Below are 10,298 nucleotides of genomic sequence, written 5' to 3'. Positions count from 1 at the left end.
AATGTTTTAGCTCTAAAACAAACATTCACATGTTTGTAAACCAATGTCACCTCAATTTAAAAAAATGGTCATTAAATCATTGATGTATTGTAACAATGAGGAAATATGACCAGGTTAAATGCAGGAAAGAAATTCATTGTTTTCTTGGTATAACTATTTTCTCCTAAAACCATTTTGCATGTAAACTATGTTTTCAAATTCTTTAATTTAGAATATTCTTGTTTTATTTTTTCTGTAATTTTCATTTACCCACTCTTGCATTTTATCTTATTCTCTAAAAACTGTGGATATAGAAATGGATCTTTTTTCCAAAGTGAAGCTGTTTGAATCACCAAAGTTCTTGAATAATTAAAGCATTATAGCATAGAATTTAACATGAGCTGGACTACTCAAAGAGATTGGCTTTCCCACAGGGTTTGTAGAGGCAGTAATAGCTTTTTGCTTTTCATACAAAGAGAAACAATAAAAGAAAAGGGAACTCAGAGTAGGGACAGCTATGTTTATGAACCCAGATGCTCGGTCAGTACATATTTTTGCATAATACAAGGCCTGCTAACCATAGAAACATAAATGTAAATTGTGTTAGTCAGCCAACTTTAATAGTGAAACACAGCTGTAATGTAGAATCTAAGGACAACCTTGGCAAGTCTTCATGTAGCTTCAGCTAAATATGCATATTTATTCTACAAGAGAGCATACTAAAAACCAAAAGCATCATGCAAAGATATAAATACAAAAGGAAAATGAGAAAAAAATGAAGGATCTCAATTTAAGGATTCCTTCCTGATCTGTTCATCAGCATATTACTACTGAATACTGATTCTTTAGCCAAAAGTATGTATAATGATATTTAGTTTTTAAGGGGACTGTTTCCCTTTGAACACATATCTCGCTTGTTTGTAGCTTTGCTTGCTTTTTCCAAATTGGAGAAGACCATGGACTCTCTTAAACATGTACTTCCCTCACATTTTTTTCTAAGTAAGTTTAAATAAAAACTATCTCACTTCACAAAGAAAAGAATAAAATAAAGGGACTATATTAATGAGAAACTTCAAAAAGGTTAAACCCAAGATCACCTTATGTACCATGTTTTATATTTATGTATATAATAGACATTTTGCATATACCCTATATTTTATACATGTTTATAATATTTTAAGTATTCTCCCATTAAATTCTCTATTTATTCGTCTATTATTTCCTGAGACAACCTCCAAGTGCTAATAAATTGAATTTCAACATCAGTGCTGAATTTTCTAACAACTGAAACCTTTCTTCAAACCCAAGTTTGTACCTAGAAGAAAAACTGTCTTTGGCTCTATCACTCATTTGATAAATGACATCCTATCACAGAAAAATCAGTGTTCAATGATAGCTCAAAATGAATACATAGTGTTTATAATGCTTCCAATAAGAATTTCATGCAGCTCATAATTCCAAATTATCTGTGCCAAGACAACATTTTAAATATTTTTACATCAATGCAGTTACTTAATCAAGATTAACATCCCATCTTTTTATTTTGTTAACCATTTATTTCATTTCTAAAATAATTTATTCATTCTTTTTTGTTTTGTTTTGTTTTTGCTTTTTGTTTGTTTGTTTGTTTTTGGGTCACACCTGGCTGTGCTCAGGGGTTCCTCCTGGCTCTATGCTCAGAAATCGCTCTTGGCAGACTCGGGGGACCATATGGGATGCCGGGATTTGAACCACCGTCCTTCTGCATGAAAGGCAAAAACACCTTACCTCCATGCTATCTCTCCACACCCCAATTTATTCATTCTTAATCATTTATTTCATATATGTTCAAATATCCTGTCATTCATTATACCCGATATTATACTGAAAATTTAATGGCTACGAAAGTGTGATTTTCCCAGTCTATTTAGACAAAACTCTTTTTATCTTCTTACATATACCATCCAGGATCAGATTTTAAGAAACTCTATCTAAATCCCAAGTAAGGATTCCAGTTAGACTAAGTCAGTCACATTCCTTTGCTGGGAGTGGAGCAGTAACTGAAGCACAAAAATATGATAGAATCATAATGAATGAAAGGAAACTTTGGGGCCTAAGTACAGAAGGGTGCTTGTCTTATTCATGGCTGACCCGAGTTCTAAATCTGGCAGCACACAGCATCCCCAGAACCCACTAGGAATATTTCATCTTAGAAAAGGCCAGTGTTTTGATAATGGGAAGTTTCTTATTCCTAGTTACGATCAACTATTAACTCAAAGAATTCTGAAATAATGCTGTATGGGGAATATTTTTTCTTTTAAAATTAGAATATTTAATTTCCTGTATTGATTACATCAATGTGAGATTCTGCCAAAAATATTCAGAATCTGACACAATGAATTAATAACATATCATTTCCATTACAAATGATCTATAATTTTAAATTGACTTTTTATTCATTTGTTTTTGGTTTTTGGGTCACACCCAGCAACGCTCAGAGGCCACTCCTGGCTCCACGCTCAGAAATTGCTCCTGGCAGGCTCGGGGGACCATATGGGATGCCGGGATTTGAACCATTAACCTTCTGCATGCAAGGCAAATGCCTTACCTCCATGCTATCTCTCCGGCCCCAAATTGACCTTTAGTGAGTTGCTATTTGTTTTTGTTTTGGGGCCACACCTGGTGACACTCAGGGGTTACTCCTGGCTATGCGCTCAGATATCATTTCTGGCTCTGGGGAACATATGGGATGCCAGGGATCAAACCCAGGTCTGTCCTGGGTTAGCTGCATTCAAGGAAGGCAAAAGCCAGACTGCTGTGCTATTGCTCGGGCCCCTTAAATTGACATTTCCTATTATTCATCAATCTCATAACTTTTTGTTATGAGAGAATAATTTTCTTTATTGCTTAGAAATTAGAATCAGTATTTATAATCAAATAACAACCCAAACAATCCTAACCAATGCAGTATGCTTGACTTCCCTGGTCACAATGAGGCCGTTGTATGCAGAGTTGTAGATCATGCTGTTATACTAGAAAAAATCAAGGAGTGAGATGTTTTTTGACTGAAGTGTTGAACATTGAAACCTGCCATCCATTGCTAATGTGAACATCTAGATACGGAAATGGGTAGAGGTAGGTCATTTTGAAATAAATCTGTGCAGAGATCTCAACGTATTGAACACTAATTGCTGTGACTGTTCCAAGCTAGGTATGTTCTTTTCCCTGACTTGTCCCTTACTGGTCATGGAGAGACCTGCATCATCAGACCAATGGGATTTAGACTAATCTCATAAATTTTATAATTTTTGCTTTTCTATTGGCTCACATTGTTATTTTACACCTTCTCATTAAGATTCTTCTCATTTTCTGTTTCATTCTTATGAAAATCAGCTGTAAAAGATCTCATTTCTGGTGGGGGGAAGATCTCATTTCCATGACTAATTTTTCAATCCAATTTTTTTATAAGAAAAACGATTTTTTTCTTTTAGGAAATAACACTTTTTTGACTTCTACATCCTCATTACCCATCTTTCTAAAATACTTTAATAATAATTAATAATAATTTTCTACATTGTCCCAACTCATTTTCAGCCCAATTTCATCTTACATTTGCTTGTTTTGATCTGGTTTGTTTCTCCCACTTATTCTATGCAAGTCAGACCACCATTAACTTTTTTTTGAAACTTAAAATGTATAAGTCTGACATGTTAAAAAAAGATTTTGGCAGTTGCTGATCCAGTGAACTTTCCATCTGTCTGAAAGGTTTCTACAATTTCTTTCCTTCCTGTTTATGCTTCTTACCCCATTAAGGGATATTTATCAATGTTTCTGTGAACCTTACTCCACAAAGTTTTTAAAAGTTTAAGTTTCACTGGTGGAGGGAAATTGCCTTTTGGTGGTGGGACAGTGTTGGAATGACTTATTCATAAAAAGTATGAAATCAATACTGTAAATCCCAGGACCTAAATAAAAATGGTTTAAATCAAATCAGTTGAAGTTTCTCAGCACTGTTTATACAGCTTTATGTTTCTAATCTTCAGTGACGTCGTCCATTCTCATAAATTCTTTAATTCAAATCATTATTTACCCTGACACACACTGCACCTTTTCTCAGAAATCTGTAACATACTAAGTCAAGAACACACATAAACAAGAAATCTTCACAAACTCAATAAATTGAGTTTTCTCACAGAATGATGTCATGATTCTCTGTCTAGACAATTCCCTAGCTAATTTTAAGTTTTTATTATATGATAGATAATATCAACTTATGTTAATAATGTACAATGTAATTTTAAAAAATTTCCAGCCTAGAGCTAAGTGCTTTCTCATTAAACTCAAATGCATCCCTTTCTATTCTTGAATTTCTGACCCATCCAAGTTTCAATCTAATTATCTCATTGAAATCTTCTAAAACCAAGCATATTTGCTTTCTGTAAATCTTCCCTATCTCAGCATTCTACTATTGCTCTAATTACTGAAGCAGGAATACTCTGTCATTTTTTTAATTGTACTTAAGCTACTGTGCTGAACAATTTTACAATACTGTCAAATGTAGGATTTCATGTATTTTAACACCTCACCAATGTCTAATTTGACTTCTCCCTAATCTTGATTTCTCCTATGAATCTATTAATAAATTCAAACGATAGGTTTCATAACTGAATTATTCCAGGTATTATCCATGTGATTTAGTTTCAGCTGTCAACACCTTCTTCCCTTTCAACCTCCTATTTATTTCAAAATGCTTCTAACTAGTTTTAGCAAATTTCTCTTACAAATGGGCTACCATTTGTTCTAAGTGACACCAGGGGGAGCAAAAATTATGTTAGACCACTCCCTATCCTAAACCTTTTGATGATGTCCCCTTTCCATTTGTTATTATAAAATGAAAACTTAACAGGCCTTTATGATCTTGCCAGGCTCTGCATAATCAGTCCAGATTAGCCTTCTAATTTTGTCCCAGTCTCTACTCGCTTCCAAGCTCCAGGCACCACAAATTCTGTTTCTATAATAGTTCAACTTAGTTCCCATTTAGAGAGCTTTGAGATTTTAATTTCCTCAAATGCTTTCCCACTGTTTGTTCACCCATGTGTCTGTTTTATTTCCTCCAGGTCTCATTTTAAAATCAACTCTCCTTGCAAAACATTTCTTGAACTCCATGCTAAAGAGCTTAACTGTACTTACCAAAACTACTCTAATAAAGTCATTATGAAGGTACTTCACTTATTTTCCCAGATAGGAATAACTTAACTATGTTTGTTAACAGATTTAATCTGAGTTCCTTACTGAGTTAGAAGCTCTGTTTTTTGAAGTCTTAGAAGTCTTCAACTTTTTTGTGCAGAGTAACTATAATATAGTAACCAGCATATTGACTTTTGTGAAATTAGTGACTATTAAGACTTAATAATATGCACAATACAAAGAAAAATGAGGTGCTAAACTGTTTTATGGAAGTTTTTATTTCTCTCAGAATATTTTGAGAGACACTAATTTGTCTTAAATTTTCATGCCATCTTTTCAGGATCAAAATACTCTGAATTATATTTATCTAGGCCATGTCTCATTCCACAAAAAAACTTTAAGTCACTGAAGTGCCCTTTCAAAATAAATATAATAAAAATTTCAAAACAAGTATAAGAGTGTGCTTCAAAGTGGAAGTAATACATAAACAGTGATAATTATCATCTAGAATTGACTTCATGTGTGTGTGCACTTGGCAAATAACTAGTCATATTATCCTCTGTAATTGTCACACTATTTTATGGCATAGGTATTCATCCAATTTTTCAATCGGAAGAGTAGAATTCAGAAAAATTGAGTAATACTCAAGGGCATAAAGCCAAGTGGTATAAGGACACCACTGGACTCAGGACCCAATCATGTTGAGTGCTAAATTATGTGGTGTTTGCTACATGTTGATCCTTAAAGAGGAAGAAAAAATTACAATAAAATCAGGTTTGGCTCAGCCAGTGTATCCACTCAATAATCCTTCCTTGCATTCATTTTAGTTTGAAGTTTTTGGTAAAATACACTTGCAGCAAAAGACTATAGTCCCTAGACAAATTTGCAGCACCAACAGATTCTGGCACAGAAGAAAGAAAACTGAACTGAGTCTTTGGGTGGGATGAGATTCATCTTCTGGCCTGTATAAAGAATCGTCACCTGCCCTCTCCTACGAGATAGCTGTAGTGATTTTTATTGTCTGACTTTAGTGTACTGCTATCGAACAACCCACCCTTCAATCTCTGACTCCACACTCACAAGATCACTCCCCAGCTCTTCTGAGGTTTTAGGAACTGATGCTGCCTAAACTGGTTAAACCGTATTGGTCTTGCACACAAGTGCCATAGTTAATTCAGTAATTCTTATTTAAAGGGTGGAATTGGCATAATGGAGAAAGCACAAAGATTAGGTGTTTGAAAACTGATCATGATTTCTCTACAATGGAGACTATTTGATCAACACTCAGTAAATTTTTAAACATTGGCAAGCTTTACTGAAAAGGGGAATTGATAAGATTAGTGGCTGGTGATGACTGTCCCTTTGAGAAAAATTCTGTAAGAGCTAGACCAACGCAAGTTGAAGATACATGCAGTAGTCCTCAAACTATGGGGCCCGGGCCACATATTGTATTTGTATCTGTTTTGTTTCTTCATTGCAAAATAAGATATATGCAGTGTGCATAAGAATTCGTTCATAAGTTTTGTTTTTACTATAGTCAGACCCTCCAATGGTCTGAGGGACAGTGAACTGGCCCCCTGTTTAAAAAGTTGGAGGACTGCTGGAAGCCTTAGAGCAAATGGAAGAAATCTCTCTGGTCTCTATTCCAACAACAGAACAACTTCTGTCTCTGAATGGCACAAATGGCACAACTTCAGTTGAGTGCACTGAATGGCACAGATGAGATAGGACAATCATGGAATAACCTACCTAACCCTTTTGCATCTCTGTGCTCAATTTCCCCACCTCAATTAATTTTGTCTTTGAGCATGTATACCCTTTTAAATAACTATCCCTTTCCAGGAGGAAAAGATTAGCAACAAGAGCTCTCTCCGATTCATACTCAGTAGGTCAATCTGACTTTTTTAAGTGTCCAATTTGAGACTGCTTTCATCTTTAACCTCACTGTCCTTAGATAAGTTAGGACATTATGTCCCAAGTGAGGACAAGAACATGTCAGTGTGTGGACTAAGTACATTTTGAGTCTTTAGCACATCAGTTTTCAGATAGTCTGCCTAGGCACTGTGTGTGAAGAAACTAGAAAATGTTAGTAAATAAAGCATTTTTGAGTTTAGTATCTTTATTTGCAAAATAAATAAATATTGTATATTTATCTATTTATTTGCAGCAGTGCTAAGGGAATATTCCTGGTTTAGTGCTCAGAGGATTATGCAGTGTCAGGGATCAAACCAGGGCCTCTCAAACAAAAAAATATGTAGGCTGTCACTGTGGTATCTAGCTGTCAAAAATGTGTTTTAATTAAAAAGGTGGGGAGGAATGTTTGATGGGCAAGAAATATATTTCCTGTACAAAAAGTACTGAGAAAAGTCACCTCAGTACTTTCCTCAGCATGTTCTCTGAAGTTCCTTTGATCCTGGGTAACAGTTTTGGCTTTCAGGTCCCCAGAAACAATCTTTTGGGTTTGTTTTTTTTTTTTTTTTGGTACAGTTGACAGTGCTGAGAGCATATGCCTAGCTCTGCACTCAGGGAACTCTCCTGATGAGGCTCAGTGTACTGTATGAGGTGCTGAGGGTCAAAATCTTGGTGATACATTCAAAGCAAGCATCACATCCACTGTACCATCTCTCCAGCCTGAAATACTACTGCGATTCACCAAATGTAATAAAGCAAGATGTAGTAAAAACTGTGAGCAGATATCCAGATTGTGTCTTTGCTAAAAAAAATTTTCTATTTAAGTACTTTCTTAGGCAGCTTTTTCAGGATCAAATAAACTTGGTTAACCATTTCTATCAAACTTTACCATAAACTGCTGGAACAAATACAACTTTTAAATTAAATTCAGATTTTTAAATCAAAAGGATAAACCAAAATATATGGGACTAGAATTGGAGTCTAGCTTGCTGAATTCCATGAAAGAAATCATTAGCAGCACAACTTAATGCAGATCTTCTTTTCTCAAAGGCTCCATTGATTTTTCCTTATACCTTAGGATTTGTTAAATCCATAGCTCTGAAATTTGTATATCGCAAGTCTGCAAGCAAGAGCAATTAAAAAATCAAAGGTCACAGGAATGTTGCTTGATAATAAAATAAATCTGCAGACCTCCTGAACCTTCCTAATGATACTAATTTACCTACAAGAAAACTGATTTATCTATGAGAACCTAATGATCCATAAAAAGATAACTGGGTTAAGCTGTGTTGGAAAACTGCTCTTAAGAGTTTAGTTAATTTCAATCTCTCTCTCTCTCTCTCTCTCTCTCTCTCTCTCTCTCTCTCTCTCTCTCTCTCTCTCTCTCTCTCTTTCTCTCTCTCTCTCTCATTAGGTTGGCTAGGTGGCATAAGTATGCAATAGAAAAATAAAAACAAAACTGAACTAAATTAGTTTGGTATAGGACCTACATGAATGACCAGTAAAAACAGCAATGCAAAAATGGAATAAAATAAAGGGCAGTACAGAGCAAGCTATAAGGTCGAAGTTTAGATTGACATCCTTCATGCCTTACAGACAAAAGAAGAAACAAAACTAAACGTGATTTCAATTATGTTATTAAAGCAATGGGGTGAACAATATCCATGAATAAAAATATATCTAGGCCTTATAAGGAAGAAATCATTATGGAACTAGAAAATCAATTTCCACCCAAAAACTTTGATCCATTAAGAGGAATAATTATCAGAGATGTATAGTTTACTTCAAATGGCTATTCCAGAATGGAACACTTCTGCCTCATTTTTTATGAGATGGCATAGGTACTTAAAGGACCAAATGATAGAAGGAAGAAATATCTAAACACATACATTTAGAATTAGAAACAAACAAAACCAAAATCCTACATTAATCATATTGTGGCTCTATGTAAATTAAGTCTAAGGTGTGCATGAATATTAATTTTTGCTGAACATGTAAAAGTCACAAAGGTAAAACTGTTTATTGGAGTCGCCATTAAAATTAGTGATGATGAGGCCGGCGAGGTGGCACTAGAGGTAAGGTGTCTGCCTTGCAAGCGCTAGCCAAGGAAGGACCGCGGTTCGATCCTCCGGCGTCCCATATGGTCCCCCCAAGCCAGGGATGATTTCTGAGCTCTTAGCCAGGAGTAAAGGAGTAATCCCTGAGTATCAAATGGGTGTGGCCCGAAAAACAAAAACAAAAAAAAGGAAAAAAATTAGTGATGAGGCAGCTGAAGACTATTCAAGGAAATAAATGCTCCAGTATGGGATTATGAAATGCATTATTTTACTATATTTATCCCTTCAGTCAGGTCTAAGTTCTTTTTTATCTCTCGATATTACCTTTACTGCTTCTCTCAGAAAAAGGAGGGAAAGTTATAGTAAATAAATGAAAAGAGTTAAAACTAAAGTAGAAAAAAAGTGAGGACAATTATAGAGAAGTAAGAAAAGATTAGATGCTTGTTTAAAGCAATTAACCCAGAAATGAGTTAGGAGCCAACAAGGTGCAGACTGAATACTAGCCCAAAAGCTTATTTCAGAGAATCAGTAACCTGCCTAATATTTAGGAGAAATAAAAGAGGGAAGGTGGAGAGGAAAAAAACGTATTTGAATTTGTAGTCCCATTTAATAGTTGGTCAAAAGCTTCCAATTTAAGAGTAGTGCATCTGGAAAGTATTCTAAATTTATCCCCTTTCCTTTGTTTATTCCCTTTCTGAGCTATGAACTCAGTTCCACTGGTCTCCATTGATGTGCTTAATTCCTGGAATTGCCGTTACAAAAAAAAAAAAAAAAAAAAAGGCAAAGAACAGTAGCCTTTTCATCCATAATGTATCCTCAGCTATTTTTCTAAAAGAAAATCAGTGCCGTTCCATCAGAATGCTTATAAAGTGTGGTGTGTGTGTGTGTGTGTGTGTGTGTGTGTGTGTGTGTGTGTGTAGGATATATATCCAATGAAGCTAAAATGTGGCTTATTATGTGACATTTTCCATTCATGTGTGGCTTGTTATGATCATTATAATAGATTTGTAGTTTTGAAAAACAGTAAGCCTTTGTTTTGTGGTCACACCTTTCTGAGTTCATACTCCTAGCTCTATGCCTAGGGATAACTTCTGGTGGGCACTGGGGATTATGTGGGGTGCCAGAGATGGAACCTTTGTCAGCTATGTTGCAAGGCAAGTGCTCAATCTGGTTCTAGTAAAAGTC

This window comes from Suncus etruscus, chromosome 2 (genome assembly GCF_024139225.1).
Source record: "Suncus etruscus isolate mSunEtr1 chromosome 2, mSunEtr1.pri.cur, whole genome shotgun sequence".
Classification (NCBI taxonomy): domain Eukaryota; kingdom Metazoa; phylum Chordata; class Mammalia; order Eulipotyphla; family Soricidae; genus Suncus; species Suncus etruscus.
This window is presented reverse-complemented; position numbering follows the sequence as displayed.